The sequence below is a fragment of the Lissotriton helveticus genome, chromosome 3_1 (genome assembly GCF_964261635.1).
Source record: "Lissotriton helveticus chromosome 3_1, aLisHel1.1, whole genome shotgun sequence".
Taxonomy (NCBI): domain Eukaryota; kingdom Metazoa; phylum Chordata; class Amphibia; order Caudata; family Salamandridae; genus Lissotriton; species Lissotriton helveticus.
The window spans coordinates 1251283491-1251301675 of NC_136061.1; the positions used below are offsets into that span (position 1 = coordinate 1251283491).

General features: G+C 45.2%; 1 protein-coding gene across 1 annotated transcript in view; it reads left to right on the plus strand.

Annotated features, from left to right (window-relative positions):
* HIVEP3 (HIVEP zinc finger 3) overlaps positions 1–18185 on the plus strand; it is a 370547-nt gene that overhangs the window by 152053 nt on the left and 200309 nt on the right. The window contains exon 2 of the mRNA XM_078681902.1: positions 9692–9730. The gene's annotated coding sequence lies outside the window, so the exon portion shown is untranslated. The remainder of the gene's footprint in view (positions 1–9691; positions 9731–18185) is intronic.

Sequence of the window (18185 nt, forward strand, 5' to 3'; positions counted from 1 at the left end):
AGAATCTAGCCCACATATAGCCTACATATGACCCCTGAGTTGTCTCTTAGTTCACCAACGGCATCAACATCAGGGGGTGAGTAGGAATGTTTCTCAGTTCATGTTAGAATCTCTCACTTGTAATAAATATATTACTAAAGTATTATGTGGTAGCACGTTGTCATTTACAGACATCATATTTGTCATTGATAGTTCAACAACATTTCCACTGACATGCAGTTTAGTGATAAAACTATATAGCTTACAAATGAAAATATTTTGGAAATCATTTTTATCATTTGCATACCACCAAGTATAGTGGTCTGATTTGTTTCGATCCTGCTAAAATCTGTCTCAGTCACACTCCTGAATTACAAAAAATGCTTACCCCAACTGCAGATATATTTACAAATATTTGTACTGTTCATTTACAAGCTATTTACATGATGTATGTTAGAAAACTGTGACATCCTACAGCCTTTCCTTTTACACGTCCTGTTCTGCAGCAACATAGACAGTTCACTTTACAAAATCCTCTTACTTTGCAGTCAGCCAATGAAAAGTAAACCCCAATTACCAGGATAAAACAAGCAGCAATTAGTAAGATGATATAAACTGACATTTAACCTCTGTCTTTGATCACACAGTAGATGTGACAAAAGCAAGATTTGAAGGCATTTTTATTGCTCATTCACTTTGTAAATGAACAGAACACCTGTTCCTTTTCAGCCCATGTTCTCCCACCAGAATTGGTCCTAGGCCCTAAAAATACCTTGCCCTGATAAAATCGGGCTCTCCATAGCTAGTGGGCAAGTAGATTTTTTGAGGCCTGAAAAAGAAGTGCTGGTCCTCAAAAAGGTGTGTTGGTACACGTGTTTCTTTTTTTTAAAAGAACAAGTGCCAGAGTTCCAAGTTGCCTGTTCCATGTTGCCGAATACCAAGGCTATGTAGTATTGATTCTTTTTTCCACCACCAGACTTACACTGTTCCTTTATCTCGTTCTTGCAAGTTATTTTTCATCACTCCTTCCTCCCTTTGCTGCTATTCTTATCTCTCTTTTCTGCCTGCTGTGGGTCAAATTCTGATGAGGCAATATAAGTGTTGTCGCCTAAACCCAAAAAATGGCCATCGGGCCCCACCACATGCAACCTCTGACACACATTCAGTACTACTCCTCAAGTGCCTCTCAAGTCTCCTGCGTTGCCAGTCCTTATTTTTTTATGTTTTTCCTCATGTGTTACATTTCTTCATAAATTGCCTAGTGAACCCAACATTCCAAAGGACTGAAATTTGACTGTGATGGTCAATATGGGCCTTTGAATTTGGCCCCTTAATCAGTTGGCCAGCCTATTTGTCTGGAGTCCATTCAGCTAGCAGTGTGTGCTATGTAAAAGGAGGCTCACTTACACACTTGCCTGGTGATTGCATAGCTGATGCAAAGTACCTACGTATGACACCTATATGTTCTCAAAGCAAAATAATGAAGTTCATTTATAAAATAGTTTCAGAATTAATAATGGCAATAATAATTAAAATAATAATAATGTGACACCGGTTTTTGGTATAGTATTATTGTTGTTGTTATTATTATTGTTATTATTGTGTTACAAAGAAGAACATTACTAATTATATGGCTACTAGAACTACTATTATTAGCAATTGCACACCTACTACTAGACATGTAATAAATGGGATTCTCCAATCCCTGTATAAAACCAGTCTCTAATTTCATTATAATCTTCAACTTGTGATGCACATATGCTGTCGCTTATGAGGAAATTTCATCAGAACTCAACTGTAATAAGTTATTAAAGTTGAGTTCTGACGTCCTAATGCCTGCTGCCAGAGTCAGTATCCAAGTGGAAAAGAAAGTCAGGTCATGGTGCATAATTAAACAGCTGTTTAAAGAACAAGAAATGGTTGCTTTTTTTTTTGTCTAATTTTGCACTAGAGATTCTATATTTCTATTCATAATGTATGGCATTATGTTCTCTCAGTGGCAACCTATTGTAAGTCTTGCTTTGTGGTAAGTAACTTTTTTGTTGTTTCATCACTAGTTTGGGCTCGCAGAGAATGGAAAGTATTCCATATTTTAGGGGGCAAAACATAGATGCATCTCCTGCCAGGCTTTATATTTTCACCAGAGATGTAGAATGGCTTTGATTGTTGGAAGTTCTTAGGGGCTAATTACGAGTCAGGACTGCCAGACTCTCAACGGCGCTGGGAAGGAGGTCTTCTGACCGCCCTATTACAATCAGTGCAGTAGGACTGCCCTAAGATCGCAGCAACCGCCAGGGACCCGAGATCCTGATGGTGGCTCAGCAGTCTTCAGGCCACAGTATGTTTTGAGGGACCACCGCAGTCCCGCCAAGCATATTACAAATTTCCTCTCCCCTGCAGCTTTCATGGCAGTTCCACCTCCATGAAAAGCGTGGCAGAGAGGAAACAAAGGGGGTCCTACAGGGTCCCCTGTGGCCTTTGGATGCATCGGGTGCCCCCCTGTGTGCATGCACCCCAATACCTACTCCACCATGGGACACTAAAAAACCGTCCGCCATACCAGAAAAAACCTGTGAATCTAGTAGGTGGTTTAACCATGGGTTTGACGGTGCGGGAGAGGAGCAGTACTGCCCCTGCACCGCCAAACTCACAATCAGGCCCTGAGTGTTATGATTACTGCATGATGGACCAGAGGCTAGTATCTCCAGCTGGCTTCCTATATAGCTGGACCTAATGAATCAACATGTCTGCTAAAAGCTATTGAGAGCCATCCGAACTGGAAGTGGTTAATAAATGGTTTTTCGAAAGCCATGATGCTGATGTGTATATGTGTTGAACAGAGCTTTCTACACTTTTTATGAAATAAATCGAGGATAACTTTTGGCGAGCTATATGGTGATACCGTTTGTAGCAAGTCAGTGATAGGAGAGAGCTTGACTAACTAGGTGGGCGTACAACATACGGCTTTCAGCCACAAAGCATGAAGGCTGGAATCAGATTAAATAAGGTAGCATGCCCCACCTCTTCCAGTACTAGCAAGCTGTGCATCCAGTGCATTGTGCATGCCCTTTGTGTCCTGGGGATGTGGTGTACTTCCCTTTGGCACTGCATGCACGCATGCATGACCATACCTGCACATGTCCAATCCCTACACTCGTATCAAAAGCTTTGCACACTTGCAGAGCTTAACAGTCCCCCCACTGCAATCTCATTGTCACTCTCTCTATGTCACTCTTTGTGTTATGTTTTGTAGGTTACATTTTCTATTCAATACTGTTCTCTTATGTAATGTGGTCCCAGGACATTACAACAAGTGGAATTTGCACAGCTGGTCGTCATTTGTAGCTGGCTCGGAGTAGCAGAGTAATGTCTACTATAGGGGCGGTAGGCGTGATAGGTCTTGTGATGGTCCCAATAAGCCAAACGAGTGCAGCGAATGGGTTCGTATTGAAGAATTGTGGGTTTACTTGCAGTGGACCTTTGCAGTTGGTTCCTGTACCTCTTGGTGTTGTTGACTGTTTTCATCATCTGAGTGTAGTGTGCTTACAGTACCATCCCTGGGAGGGTGCTTCCAAAGGGTATTCGGTATTGTGACCATTGTGAACATCCCCACATGCCTGTGAGAGAGGTCCATTGGTATTGTGACCATTGTGAACATCCCCACATGCCTGTGAGAGAGGTCCATTGACTGGGTCGTTCTGTTGCTTGATGTCTAGCAGAACATTCAAGGGCTTGTCGGTCTCATTTGTGTTGCAGCTTCACTCAGCCTATTAATGTGTCTAGTTTTAGGCAAGAACACATTCAGGAAATCTCACTGCCAGAATAAAATATATGCAGATGCTCAAGATTACAGTTAAAGTGTAATTACAACAGATCAAACACTGATAGTCAAAGTCTCTTGATCCTAGTTTTTGAGTGGAAAGTGTTTCTTCTTTGATTAGACTTTTTGCATGGTCAGTTGTGTGAGTGGACAAATGCATTACAAAGTCAATTGATAAATGAATTAATAGATGACTATGGTCATGGATACATGGATTGATGAACTCCTTTTTACTTTACTGTATTACAAATTCCATGGAGCTCCATGGCAACTCTATAAGAGCCCAGTGAGAGTTGAAGAGACTGATGATTACAATGTTGGTGGGCAGCAGTAGTAAGACTGTGGTGAGTGATGTGAGAATATTTTGATTAATAGAGAAAGCACACTTATGGTATTATGAGCAGGGCTTAAATTGGGCCCGGTCCTGGTGGTGCGGAGCACCAGCAGTTCTTAAAACCAGTGGCTGAGACGGGTTCCTATCGGGCTCACCATTTGTGCCCTCACCCTCAGGGTGAAAAACAAAATCTTAACTGCATCAGTAACACGGCTTAAAGTCTTCGATGTAACTTCAAAGAGGCTTGTTTTAGTACTTTCACATTCTCATCATTTCAGAACTGAAGTATTTTCAATACTCTATGCAACACACCCATAGTTGTCACTTATTTATTTTAAGCAACTAACCATTGACAAAGACAACAGTCCTGGCTTGCTGTAGGTGTAATGTTACTTGTTGTATTATATATATATCTGGAAGCAATGATAGGAACAGCAAAATGTCAGTCGGCTGCACACTATGCTAACCACAGATTTTTAGCGTATGAGTTTTTAAGCCACACCCTTAATTACATCGGCCACGGCCCTTTGAGAGACCCCCCAGTTTTTTCATCCCACTTAAAGCCCTGGTTATGAGGGTATTTTGTGTGATGAGGAAGAGTGAGAGGCTACTTGAGCAAAATAATATTGGTCAATTACTGGACGGTTCCAGCAACATTTTTCCTACATACTTTGTTTAAAGGTGCCCCCTCTCTGCTCTTCGAGACTGAGTGCTCGAGGTTATGAGTGTGAAAACAAATGAGAGCTTGTGAACCAGAATGGGGAGAGGATGTAGCCTTATGAATAGAGCGGTCAACCTTGAAGCTGAGCAACCAGGTTTGTGTCTCGGCAACGAAGCTCAACATCCTGTGATACTGGGCAAATCACTTAATCTCCCTGTGCCTAACAAAAACGAATGTGTCCTTGTGTAACAAAACTGGTGCTCATGTAAAGCACTCTGATATCCGATATCTTCGGGTCTAGTTTGCGCTATATAAAACTAAAAAAACAACAACAAAAACAGTTGAATTTAGGCAGCCGCGGCCCGTGCAGGTAAGAGCGGTTGAACTTGGGTGAAGCAGTCCTCTGGACTGCTGCCTCAGCACTGGACACAGGCTGACAAAGAGGAGGTTTGGAGCATAGCAAGCATTATTCCAAAAATGCTTCCTAGTTGTGGAAGAGGATGGGTTGGCGTGGTTGTCTTAGTAAATACATTGATTGACTCCTTACTGGAGAAAGGGAGGTATTAATAAGCAATCCTCATTTTTGAGCACCATTGTAATTGTGTTAAAAACGGGCGCCTGCCACCTTTGGTAGCCCTGAAAAGCCATCAACCAGAATCCAGGCCCGCCCCTGCTGCAGCAATAGGAGTGATGCCTTTCCACCTGATGGCCAAGCGCTCCAGCATACATGCCCGGTGTAACAAAGGTGTACCCAGCCAGCACCAAGCCATGGAATAGACCTTAGGTACGCGATACACACAGGTGTAGTCTGATGCCCATGAACCAAAAGGCACTAGACATAGTCCACCGCAACCTCTTACGAAGAGATCACCGTATGGGGACATTTCTTATACTAGCCACAACTGAACTGTGCCCACTAAGATATTTCCTGGTTCTAAATGTACACTGTAGGCTATCTCCAGGAGGCACTGTCAAAGCAATCTGCTTAGCAGATGAAAGACTTATGTTTTGTTCAGAAATAAGATAGCTCCCTTCGATCCATGTTGCTTTGTGGCTTAGAGGTGGGCTATGCTCACATTGGCCGACAATTTCTAAAATCTCTACGACATTTGCTCAAAAATTGGCACCATTCTAATCCTTTCACCTACTTGGATATACATTCCCTCAAAATTTAATTTTGAGGGTGCAGAGCACATCTGTGGCACTATGCTTACACGTTTGACAACATACATAGTATTATAACATTTCTGAGCAGCAACCGTGCCATTTCTCAATAGGCATAGGGTAAGTAGCTGTGACAGCATCAATTACTTAAAAAAAAAATGAAGGAGAGACAAACAAGGACATATGACTGAGAATTATACCCTGACCAAAAATAAATCGTTCTGCGACTGCTATTCTGCATTTTCTATATTATTTCCACCCCCCACAACCTCACGAGGCCACACCCCACAAGGGCCTTTCCGCATTTCAACAGCAGCAACCAGCCTGTCAATCAAAAATGGCTGTGCTCCCTCAAGAGTATTAAAGCCGCAGCAGGATGTGCGTTTGATTTAATTGGAGGGGGTTGCTTGATTGCGGCTCCACCCCTCCTATTGGAAGAACCTCTGCACCCATGCAGAGGCGCCGAAGGGGGGGGGGGCATGCATCCCAATTCAATGAACGTTGCATTTTTGTTAAATACTGGCATAGGGTCCCCTTCGGCACCTCTAAATGTATGCTGAACTGCCTGCACTGAACTGAAGCAACAACTGAAAATAACAATCCGCTTAAGTGCTAAAAAAGAAAAAAGACTTTATCTGTTGCATTTATGGTTTTCTTTCTCTATAATAAATATTTCACAAAAGAAACGCCCGGGGGAGAGCCACAGAACTGAACACCCACAGTTTTGGATGGAAGTGGTGGCAGGTGTTTTTATTGATGCGTTTTAGGCCGAAGTAGCAATGAGTTATACAGTGTTTAGCAGCAGATTGTAATCAGAGACTTTCCTGTGTTCTTTGTTGATACCTTGTAATTAATGGTTCATAACGTCCAAGCCCACATTGCTCACCATGGCTTCCTGTAGGCACTGAAACATTGCAGGCAGCTGCTTCGAATGTACAGTCATACTTTTCAGCGAGGGACTTCCTGCAATCCTTCATGCACTGTAAACACAGATTAACCCCTGCTCCATAGCTCTGACTGTTAACAGACCTCCGGCTCACGCCTCCCATGCGTCAGAGGCGCTGCATTAAAAGGTGCATTCTCGCAGAAACCCCAAAGCCTTGCACCTCTCAAGAGCATAGGGCGTAAAAGAAAGACCTTTGATATTCGTACACCAGAGCATCACTCTTGCAAACTCCCCATTGAAATATAATTCGGGATCCTGGTTGTATGAAATGTATTTTTTTAACTCTTGCGTCTACATTGATTTATCAATATTTATTTTTTGCCCATGTTTATTGGTATTTTTTCACATTAATATTAAAAGAATGTATAGAAAAGATTCAACTAGTTTACTTTCATATTTATTTAGTCCGTAAATGCTCCCTTACACATGGAATTGACTCCTAAAAGGACACACAAGGACAACCTTAGACTCCTACAGATTGCATTTGGGCTCTGTAGAACTCCACACATAGGTAGGTGCTTGTGCATTATACTTGCAGGTTGATTCCTCTGACCATAGCTCTTTCTGAGTGATTTACCTGTGTCACCTAAGGACGCCGTTATCTGTACCAAGCATTGGCAAAGCCCATACGACGTGTCCTTCAAAGGTGTTAGTCAACCTTTTGGTTTTTCCAAAGCTAAACAACCAAGCAAAGTAGATTAACAAGGAAGTCAACCAGTAACAAGCAATAGTCTGAACCAAAGCCGGCTGTACCTGTTTCATCACACAGATGAAGTGACATTTTAGCCTTTTTTTACAATGGAAAAATTTAAATGGTTTTCAAAGAGCAGGATATGTAACAAAAAAGGGGCACCCCTAATAAAGTTTCCTATAATACATGTATTTCAAAGAGCAGGAGACAGACTTGAGTACAAAATTTCTCGCTGTGAGACATTTTCTCCTCGAAAAAGGCATTATGGCGCAGATTTACGAGCCCCTTGCGCCATTTTTGCGTCATTTTTCCCATGTTAAAAGTGACGGAAAAGTGGTGCAAGCAGCTTGTAAATCTGCCCCTATGTTCTCAAACCAGTGCCCTGCTGGTACCTTGCATACATTTTTAAAAAGAAGTATACACTCATGGAGGGAAGTTGCTCAAGATAGCCGGCAAATGTATTTCATGCCATCAAATCATAAATGTTTATTTGGATTAAAAATCCAAACGAGTCACAAAGTAAAATACAGTACTTTTATCACCATACATCATCACTATAAGTGTTTAAAACAACATCATGTCTTTATTGATTAACAGAATTCATTGTTAATATAAAATACATATAAGGATAAAATACTAATCAATTATGCGTGTAACATCAGCAAAGATAAAAATAGTTGTAGCTAATCATTACCCAGCAACGTCATCTAATCAACTTCATATCATGGTCAATTATAAAAATATCCTGATAGTCTGAGTCTTCATAAGGTGCCTTAGTGCCAAGCTATCACGTGTGCAATAATCCCAAGGGTAAAAAAAAAATTCCATCTAGACCCATAGGCAAGTTAAAAGATCATATGTGCAAAAAAATACAAGGATAAAAAAGTACATTTAAAACTATTTCCTTCATCAACATCTTACTGACTTCGTCAAATAATCTTGTCAGTTACCTTATGGATATCTATTATGCAAAAGAAAATAGTCAAAAATAGGGATCGGGAATATTAACAGTGTACTGTGACAATGAAAAGCGCATTTAGCTCAAAGGTACAACACATCATACAAGGGATAAAATCAAATCATGAAGAGTATATAAAACACATTAAAAGTCTCATAATTCAGCCACATATACTAAGCCATCTAAATATGATTATGATTTCCTTCTTTTAATGGCAGTCGAAATAAATACGGAAACTGTATGACAGACACCCACATTATCTAGTTCGGACAAGAAATTAAAGGCATCATGATATGATAGTAAATTTGTTTTGGTGACAAAAATAATGGTTATAAAGCTCGTTTTCTTATGTCCTTGTAGAACTTACATAATAGAATAAAATGCAATGTGGATGGTAAAGATTTTCCATTGCATCGGCATTTGGTTAACTTTTTATCCCATGGCCTGACCCCCGTTTTTATCATAAAATGCAAGGTGTCTATCCGTAATCAAGTAAGATAAAATCTATACTGCATGTTCGTTAAAACTATCAGATAAGTTTGGATACCTCGTTGCACATAGCTTGAGCAGTATCTACGGACAGTTGATTTAGATCTCTCTCCATTTTCCCTTTTAACCTCTATTCTCTGTGAGGACTATTTTCAGTTCCTTTTTTACTATAGCTTAAAATACTTGCTGGATTTTTTGTATACTAATATTTGCATTTATCTCCTTTATAAGACTTTTCACATATGCCAGCCATGGAATCTTCTCTCTGTGCTCAAGTGTTAAACAGTCTTCAATGATCTCCTTGGTGAACTTAGTGGCTACCTTGCTCCAAATACTATGTCACATTATAATTGCACTTATCTGAATGGTGTCTCCTAGATAAGAAACAGCTAATTCATTATGGACAAGGTAAGTTGAAGTTGAGCATGGCGCTGCCAGGGGTCTTCATAGAAATCTTTTTGTTTTCCTGCATCTGTATTGTCATACTGTTTGCCATGCCCCACAAGGGGGCCACAAAGATAACACTTGTTAAGCATTTGCTTTTGTACAATTGCAGGATTTCTCTTATTGACTTATTTCCAATTTCAGCAGAGAATCTGAAAAGAGGTTCCGGTGATCTTAATTTTATTTATTTCTTTATTTTCAACAGGGGCCTCCAGTGTCCGCAATTTGAGAAATGTATACCCAGGTATGTAAAATTTTGTGTTTCTGCTACCTCATGACCTTTAACATGATGAGTTCTCTTTTTTGCTTTTCCTTTCCCGCATACCATTATGAAGGTTTTTTTAGATCATGTTTCAAGTCTTTCTCTTTTATATACCTGAAAAGGTATATAAAACTGCGAACTGTTTGCGGTTCTGGGTAGCAGCACCGCATCATCTGCGTATAGGAGAACAGGGGTCAATCGCTTACCAACCTTTGGGGCATCGGCATTCACCTGTTGCAATATCTTATCCACCCCATTAATACAGAGCGAGAACAAAAGTGTGTCAGGAACACAACTTATCAAATGCCTCGTGTAACCCCAAAATTGTATGTGCATTCCCCGTTTGACCCATATTGTACTCAGGTGGTCAAATAATAATACAGCTGTAAAAGAAATGAGAAAATGTCTATCGGGCACCCATTTTTGCCAGAGTCTGTCACAGCCTGACATGATTTACCAGATTGAATACACTGCTCAGATCTGCAAAACGTAGGTGGCTGTAACCTTCTTTAGCTATGGTGTATTTACTAATATGGAGGTTTAGGTTAGTGCACTGCTCCAGTGTACCAAGATCCCTCTTTAACCCATACTGCTAATCATTGAGCACCTGGTTATTGGCTGCCAAGGTCTCCAACCTCTCCAGGAGGATTCTGCCCATTAATTTAGCAGACAAATCCAGAAGGGATATTGGTCGATAGCACCTTGCATCCCCATCCCTCTTTTTGAAATTGGGGACTATTATACTCTTGGTCCAAGTTAATGGAAAACAGCTGTGGGCTTCAACTTTACATGCCTGTGCCAAGATAGGTGCCCAGAGTGTAATGTATGATTTATAAGTATCTATGGGAACCCCATTTTGGGTGGTTGCCTCCCCATTAGTACACTTTTCCATTGCAGTGTTTACTTCTTCTATACTAATTGGTTTTAGATGTGATGATGCCATCAAATGAAATTTGTCAGTAAGCAGTTCTACACCTTCATAGCTGGGATTAAAAACCCAGCCATAGTGTTTTATACAGTCTGTGAAACAAGTGCCTCAAACCTGGGAGCCACAAATCTTTTGAGGAATGGCTGATTGGTTGTTTTTCAGAACAATTTGGTATTTGTAAATTCGGCTGCCCGCTCCAGATTAGCCCAAACCCTTTCTTGTAGATCTTTTTTCCTCTTATGCAGTGCTTGCTTGTAAATAAGCCCAAAGGATTTTATTTACCTCCTCCTAATTTCTGGGTGTGGCCTGTAAGGCTTTCCTAAGATTCTGATTCACAAGTGAACAGTGATGATCAAACCTACCTGTGTTCTTTGTATTGGGAACCTTCTTGGTGATTCTTAGATTACCAGCAATTGCAGCGGTTATTTTGTAAAAAGTGGCTAAGCTTTTCACGTGGGGTTATGTCCTATTCAGTGAAAATGATAAATTCATCTATTTTATCTTTTAAAATTATTTCTAGGAAAGCAGATTCATTTATGCCTGCCCACTTGAGACTTAGACCATTGTTACCCTCAGTTTCGATGTGTGTTGCTAGTTGTACACCATCTTGGGGATTGGTTTTAATGTTAAGAGTAGGTAGGAGCTGATGGTGATTTCTAACAGAGCTTGATTCGTCCTTGAATTATTCAAACAGCCTCAATCCATTTTCTGATAACACAATATAATCAAGGATCGAACTATGACTGTTCCCCTGAAAAGTTGGTATCAGGAGTCTTTCTGTCAGATCTTTGCTTCCTCAAGTCTAGGTTGTATTTAAAAATCATTTTGTTTATTGTCTCCGCATGTAGGCAATGTAAGAAATTAGGTTGACCATTCCAGGTTTCGCCCATATACCCACAGGCTTCTCCAGCTGTAGCTTGTCGTTTACTTATATTGAAATCCCCTAACCAGATATAAACACAATCAGCCTCTATACCACTCACTAAACTTTCTAGCTAATTTTCCAGATCAGTAACTACTCTACTATTTGTGTTATCAAAAATGTTATTATAAAGATGTATTAATGCAATATTTAGTTTCTCATCAGTCTGTAGGTATAGGATCTGAAAATAAGGTGATCCGGTGCAGCATTTCTTTAAAGTTAGTGGGACTACACTAGAGATTTATACAGCTAATCCTCCCTTTTCTCTTCCACTATTTGAGTATGTGGCTGATGAAATAATGGAGGTGTACCATTCAACTTGAATGCCCCCCACTTGCCAGGTTTCCTGTAGGCATATCAATTGTGATGTTTTTATAGTATCCATCCATTCTATGTTCCCTAATTTAATTTTAACACCAGCAGTATTCCATGACCTAATAACTAGTGTTTTACTAATGTTACTAGAATGGGGTGTATCGGCTCTTGAAATTTTTTTACACATTTTGCCACCCCTACATAATTTAACCCCACTGCAATTGAAGAGTTGAGAGCACATCATTATATTAAAAGTACCTGTGTCTGTACTTTATTTACAAATCTTTGAAAAGTGGAAGTATTTTTTACAAATCACCTTAGATCACTCTGCTATAAACCCTATGCAAATCCGATCTTGTAGAATATGTATCCTAGAGCTGCACGATCATGTTATTTTTGTTTGTTCACTTTGAAGGGAACAAAAATAACCTTTTTAGGGTCGAGCCTCCCTAGTCGCTTGCGAGACGCTGTTTACAACAAGCATTTACAATGCAATGGTCTCGGCAATATTATACGTAGAGCTATTGGCATTGCTCATAATTTTTGTGTTTTTATTTTATCCCTAAATAAATGGCATTGTCATTTCTATTGGCAATAGCTGAATTGTTTGCATATGTGAGACCTATTGCATTAGCAGAGAGAGAGTGAGGTAGTGAGATAGAGAGAGAGAGAGGTATTGAAATTGAGAGAGAGTGAGGTAGTGAGAGAGAGAGAGTGAGGTAGATAGAGAGTGAGGCAGTGAGATAGAGAGAGTGAGGTAGTGAAAGAGTGAGGTAGTGAGGGAGAGGGATGTTGTGAGGTAGTGAGATATAAACAGCGAATTTTTTTTAATCATAAATAAATGGTATTGTCATTTACATTGCCAATAGCTTAATCGTTAAATAAATGGCATTGTCATTTACAATGCCAATAGCTTAATCGCTCGCATATGCATGACCTATTGCATTTACACCCACACAGAGCCACACACACAAAGCCACCCACACACACATACAGAGCCACCCACACAGTCACCCACACAGTCATTCACATAGAGCCACCCTCACACAGACAGAGCCACCCACACCTAGAGCCACCTACCCCAAAAGCTATCCACACAGAGCCACATGCACACACACACACACACACACACAGACAGAGCCACGTGCACACACGCACAGACAGAGCCACGTGCACACACGCACAGACAGAGCCACGCACAGACAGAGCAGCCACGCACAGACAGAGCAGCCACGCACAGACAGAGCCACGCACAACATAAATGCAGTGTGTATGTGTTAGCTGATTACTGCATAAGTGAGTTAAAGAATGTGTTGAGGGTTTCACTTAACTCATTCAGCTGTAGTGCTTTAGGGACGAATTCTACTTGGAAGAGGTTTGATACCGTTCTTTAGACCTCCAAAAGAAAAGTTTTGCTTCATTTGTGGGACCAATAAACACTATTGCTACCTACACAATATAGATTTTTCACAAAAACTACAAAGCTGGTGCTTTTTAGTTTGTCAGTAAATGTGCAGTTTAAGTTTTGACAGGCAGGAGTGTGCTTGTGCCCTCCGTCGTGCTGTGTGACTCTAAAAGGGGACGTAATTGGTACTCACGGTGGTTGTCGGGTGTTCTCCGGACTATTTTCGCCAGCACGAAGGCCCCTACCTCCACGGTGTCGAGCAGCATGGTGGCGGCCCGCATCTGGTTGCTGGTCGTCAGGTCCCTCCATGCACCCACGGGCTGCAGCTGCAGGAGGTCGTTTACCAACTCCACCATGTCTTGCAGAGCACAGGAAACAGAATCTGGACAAAAGTCTGGTGTGCCCTCACAGCTCTCACAGCCCACGCAGCTCTCACAGCCCACGCAGCTCTCGCAGCCCACGCAGCTCTCGCAGCCCACGCAACCCTCACAGCCCACGCAACCCTCACAGCCCACGCAACCCTCACAGCCCACGCAGCCCTCACAGCCCTCACAGCCCACACAGCCCTCACAGCTCTCACAGCCCACACAGCTCTCACAGCCCACACAGCTCTCACAGCCCACACAGCTCTCACAGCCCACACAGCTCTCACAGCTCTCAAAGCCCACACAGCTCTCACAGCTCTCACAGCCCACACAGCTCTCACAGCTCTCACAGCCCACACAGCTCTCACAGCCCACACAGCTCTCACAGCCCACACAGCTCTCACAGCCCACACAGCTCTCACAGCCCACACAGCTCTCACAGCCCACACAGCTCTCACAGCCCACACAGCTCTCACAGCCCACACAGCTCTCACACCCAACACAGCTCTCACACCCAACACAAGCTAGAGGCGGGTTTCACTCGGTGCCGATGGAGGAGCATGAACGCATGCAATTGTGCAAACACCATTACTTTGAGCAAGCATTACAGCACACGCACACACCACAGACTCCGAGCATTACAGCCACACGCACACACCAATCAATCAATCATAACACTTGTATAGCGCGCTACTCACCCGGAAGGGTCTCAAGGCGCTTGGGGGAAGGGGGCCGCTACTGCTCGAACAGCCAGGTCTTGAGTTGTCTCCTGAAGGCGAGGTGGTCCTGGGTCAGCCGAAGGTGGATGGGGAGGGAGTTCCATGTCTTGGCTGCCAGGAAGGAGAAGGATCTGCCTCCGGCGGTGGCTCTTCGGATGCGTGGAATGACGGCGAGCAAGTAAGAAAAGGGAGAACACACGACGAATGATGGGCATGGAAGAGGAAGAGTGAGAGACAGGAAAGTAGGGATCGTGCAGAGGGGGAGGCAGGGAGAGGCGAAGCGTGTCAGAGTATGAGACACCGAGGGGAGGGGGCAGCAGGTGAGAGGGCAGAGTGAGGGGGTGAGGGGGGCGGAATGACACAGGAAAGGGAGCACAAAAAACGCAGGGTCAAGGATCAGGAAGGGAGTTTCAGAAAGGAAGAGACGGGCCAACGTGATAAAATGGACGACATATTGTAGAAAGGGTCTGGTAGAGGGAGAAAGATGGTCCTGGTAGAGAGGAAGGAAGGAGAAGGAGAGATGAACAGGAGCCGATCAGATGAGAGCAATAAAACGGACAGTGGGATTTTTTAGGCCAATAAAGGATCGAATGGAGGGGGTGGAAGAGACCAACGACTTCAAGAGGAGGAAAAAGTGTGAAAAAAAGAGGGCTGAGGCAGGAAGAGGCGAGCAGAGGGCTAGCTTTCGGTGCACAGCTGATGCAGTGACACTCGGATTACAGCTATTATTACTACGTCACTTGGGGCTGGGGGGGGGGGGGGGCAAATAATCCAGGACTACATTATGGCCCATAGCACTCTGGATACGAAACAGCAGGAAAGGTGGCTACAGCGAGGATGTGGGTGAAGGGAGATATTGAGCGGGGAGGAGAAATGGGAACCAAGAAGGGTGGGTGCGTGGGTTAAGAATGGCGTGAAGGAGAGAACGAAACAAACGTGCACCAGGTGGAAAGTGAGAGAGAGAGAAAGAGCATTTAAGATGAGGAGGCAGAGACACTGTGGGGGAAAAGAAACGAGGCCGTAAAAGAAGGGGCTACTGAGTCAAATGCTGGAATAAAAGAGGAAACGTACCGGGCTAAGGGGTGCGAAGGAGAGACTAGCAAAGACAGAGCAGAGGGGTAGGAAGCGGCAGAAAGGGAGAGCGAGAAACCCTGACGTTTATAGGACTAGAAGCTCGGGCATAGAGGGGTCCAGTGAGGCTACCAAAGAGCAGAGACATGCCAACAAGAATGACATACACAGGCCGGCAGAGAGTGACTGACGGCGAGAGCACAAGCAGTGACCGGTGAAGTGAATGAAGGGTGCAGGGCGTCGGAGAACCTCGAGGAGAAGTTACCCAGAGAGGCAGGGGTAGATACCTATGTCAGACATCCACAGATAGGGGGCATGCAGACAGTAGTGAGAGGTCAGACTTCCACGACATTAGGGCACACAGGCCGTGGTGAAGGGTTAGACATCCACGGGAAGAAGGCAATACAAATAGGTAGCGTGTGACAACGTCCACACGAGGAAGACGAAGATGAGGGGTCAGACACCCACGGGGAGAGGGCATGCACAGAGTGGTGCGGGGTCAGACGCCCACAGGGAGAGGGCATGTACAGAGTGGTGCGGGGTCAGACACCCACTGGGAGAGGGCATGTACAGAGTGGTGCGGGGTCAGACGCCCACGGGGAGAGGGCATGTACAGAGTGGTGCGGGGTCAGACACCCACGGGGAGAGGGCATGTACAGAGTGGTGCGGGGTCAGACGCCCACGGGGAGAGGGCATGTACAGAGTGGTGCGGGGTCAGACACCCACTGAGAGAGGACATGTACAGAGTGGTGCGGGGTCAGACACCCACGGGGAGAGGGCATGTACAGAGTGGTGCGGGGTCAGATGCCCACGGGGAGAGGGCATGTACAGAGTGGTGCGGGGTCAGACACCCACTGGGAGAGGACATGTACAGAGTGGTGCGGGGTCAGACACCCACGGGGAGAGGGCATGTACAGAGTGGTGCGGGGTCAGACGCCCACGGGGAGAGGGCATGTACAGAGTGGTGCGGGGTCAGACGCCCACGAGAGAGAGGGCGCAGACAGTGTTGACAGGGGTCACTCCGCCCACTCGGAGGGGTGTTGGTGGGTAATGAAGGGTGCTGGAAAGAGAAACGCCCAGAGACCCTTGGGAGGCGGGTATGCCACGCAGTAATCAGCTGTGAGAGAAGGGCACATGGATGAGACATGGGAGGAGAGAGTATTCAAAGAGCGTGACATGGTCGGACATCCATGAGAATGCAGGAAAGAGTGGGAGGTTAAAGGGCGCACACACAGGAGTGAGGACGAGGAGGTCGACTCATTAACAAGGGTACATACACACTGAGTGTTATTTGGGGAGGAGCCCCCAGACAAAGAGGGTCATGCAGGAGGGACAAGGGTGAGGGGTCGGTTACCTTCTTCCTGGAGCCCTGCTGCTCTTGCAGCCATACCTCAAGCAGAGCCGCTCTCCCCATCGAGGCTGCCACTCCTGGAGCCCGGGCGCGAGTCACGTCCTTCTTGGCCCCGGCTCCTCGCCAGCTCCGGTGCCCTACGATCCTCAGCCCAAGACTCCCCGCTCCTCAGTGTCCGTCCATCTAGACTTCAGCCAAAATCTCCTCTGCCAGCTCCCGGCTGCGCTGCTGCTCCTGCTGCCGTCAGCGCCCTCTGCTCCGCTGCCCCCCAGTCCCGGCTCTGCAGCACCGGGTGCGCTGGGATCCTGGGCACGCAGCTCCGATCCGGTCCGCGGCCCCTCTCCCCTCTCTCCTGTCACAGTCCGGAGCCCCCGAGGCGGCCTCGTGCACTGCCGGGTGCACCTGCCGCGGCCCCCGAGCCCCTCTGTGCAGGGCCGAGGTCCCGGACCTGGGAGAGCGGCTCAGCCGTTCACACCCCCGAGCGGTACCAAGCTGGAGGCAGGCAGTGGAAGCCCCCAAATCCGGGCGAGCGATGCACAGAGCAGGAGCCCCTCTGTGGAGCAGACGGGCCTACAGCCACCCCTGCCGACGAGGATGAGGAGGGGGTGGGAAGCGAGGCAAGCCAGCCAACCCCCTCTCAGCGACGGTGGTGGAGGGAGAGGGAGCGAAGCAAGGGAGAGGGATATGGCAGGATGAGAGAGACGACTGGAGGTTAGGAAGCTAGAGAGCGAAAAGCGAGCGATGGAGGGTGGTAGGTGGGGTTAGAGATGGGAGCGTTTAAGAGTGAGTGTAGGAGAAAGTGAGAGATGCAAGGGGAGAGAGATGAGATTGGAGTGCAGGAACTTGGGGCAAGTGAAAGGAAAGAGGGATAAAGTGCAGATGGAAGGGAAACAAAGAGGCGTGAGAATTATTGAGAGGCGGAGAGATCAAGACGGAGGGCAAATGCAGAGGGAAGGACACGGAGATGAGCCTCCGGCGGGAAACAGACAGGGGGAAGAAGGCACGGAGGGAAACGGACAGCGAAAATACATGGAGAGCGGGAGGGGGGCAGGAAACAGACAGGGGGAAGAAGGCACAGACACGGGCTTACCTTCACTGCGAAGGATACAAAATGGCGGACAGAAGCTTCCGGATTTTTCGGATTCGGGGGCGTGGTTTTGCTGTTTTGAGTGACAGACGTCACTGTCTAAAGAACAGCAAAACTTACGCCCCCAAATCCGAAAAAGACGGGGCTAAATCGGAGTGATGCATCTCTCCTCCAATGGCTGGCCTCCGTTTAGGAAGCCAGCCAATGAAGGAGAGACAGGGCAGGGAGGCGGGACACACAGCGCTACTGAGAGTCATTAAATCTCCCACCACAG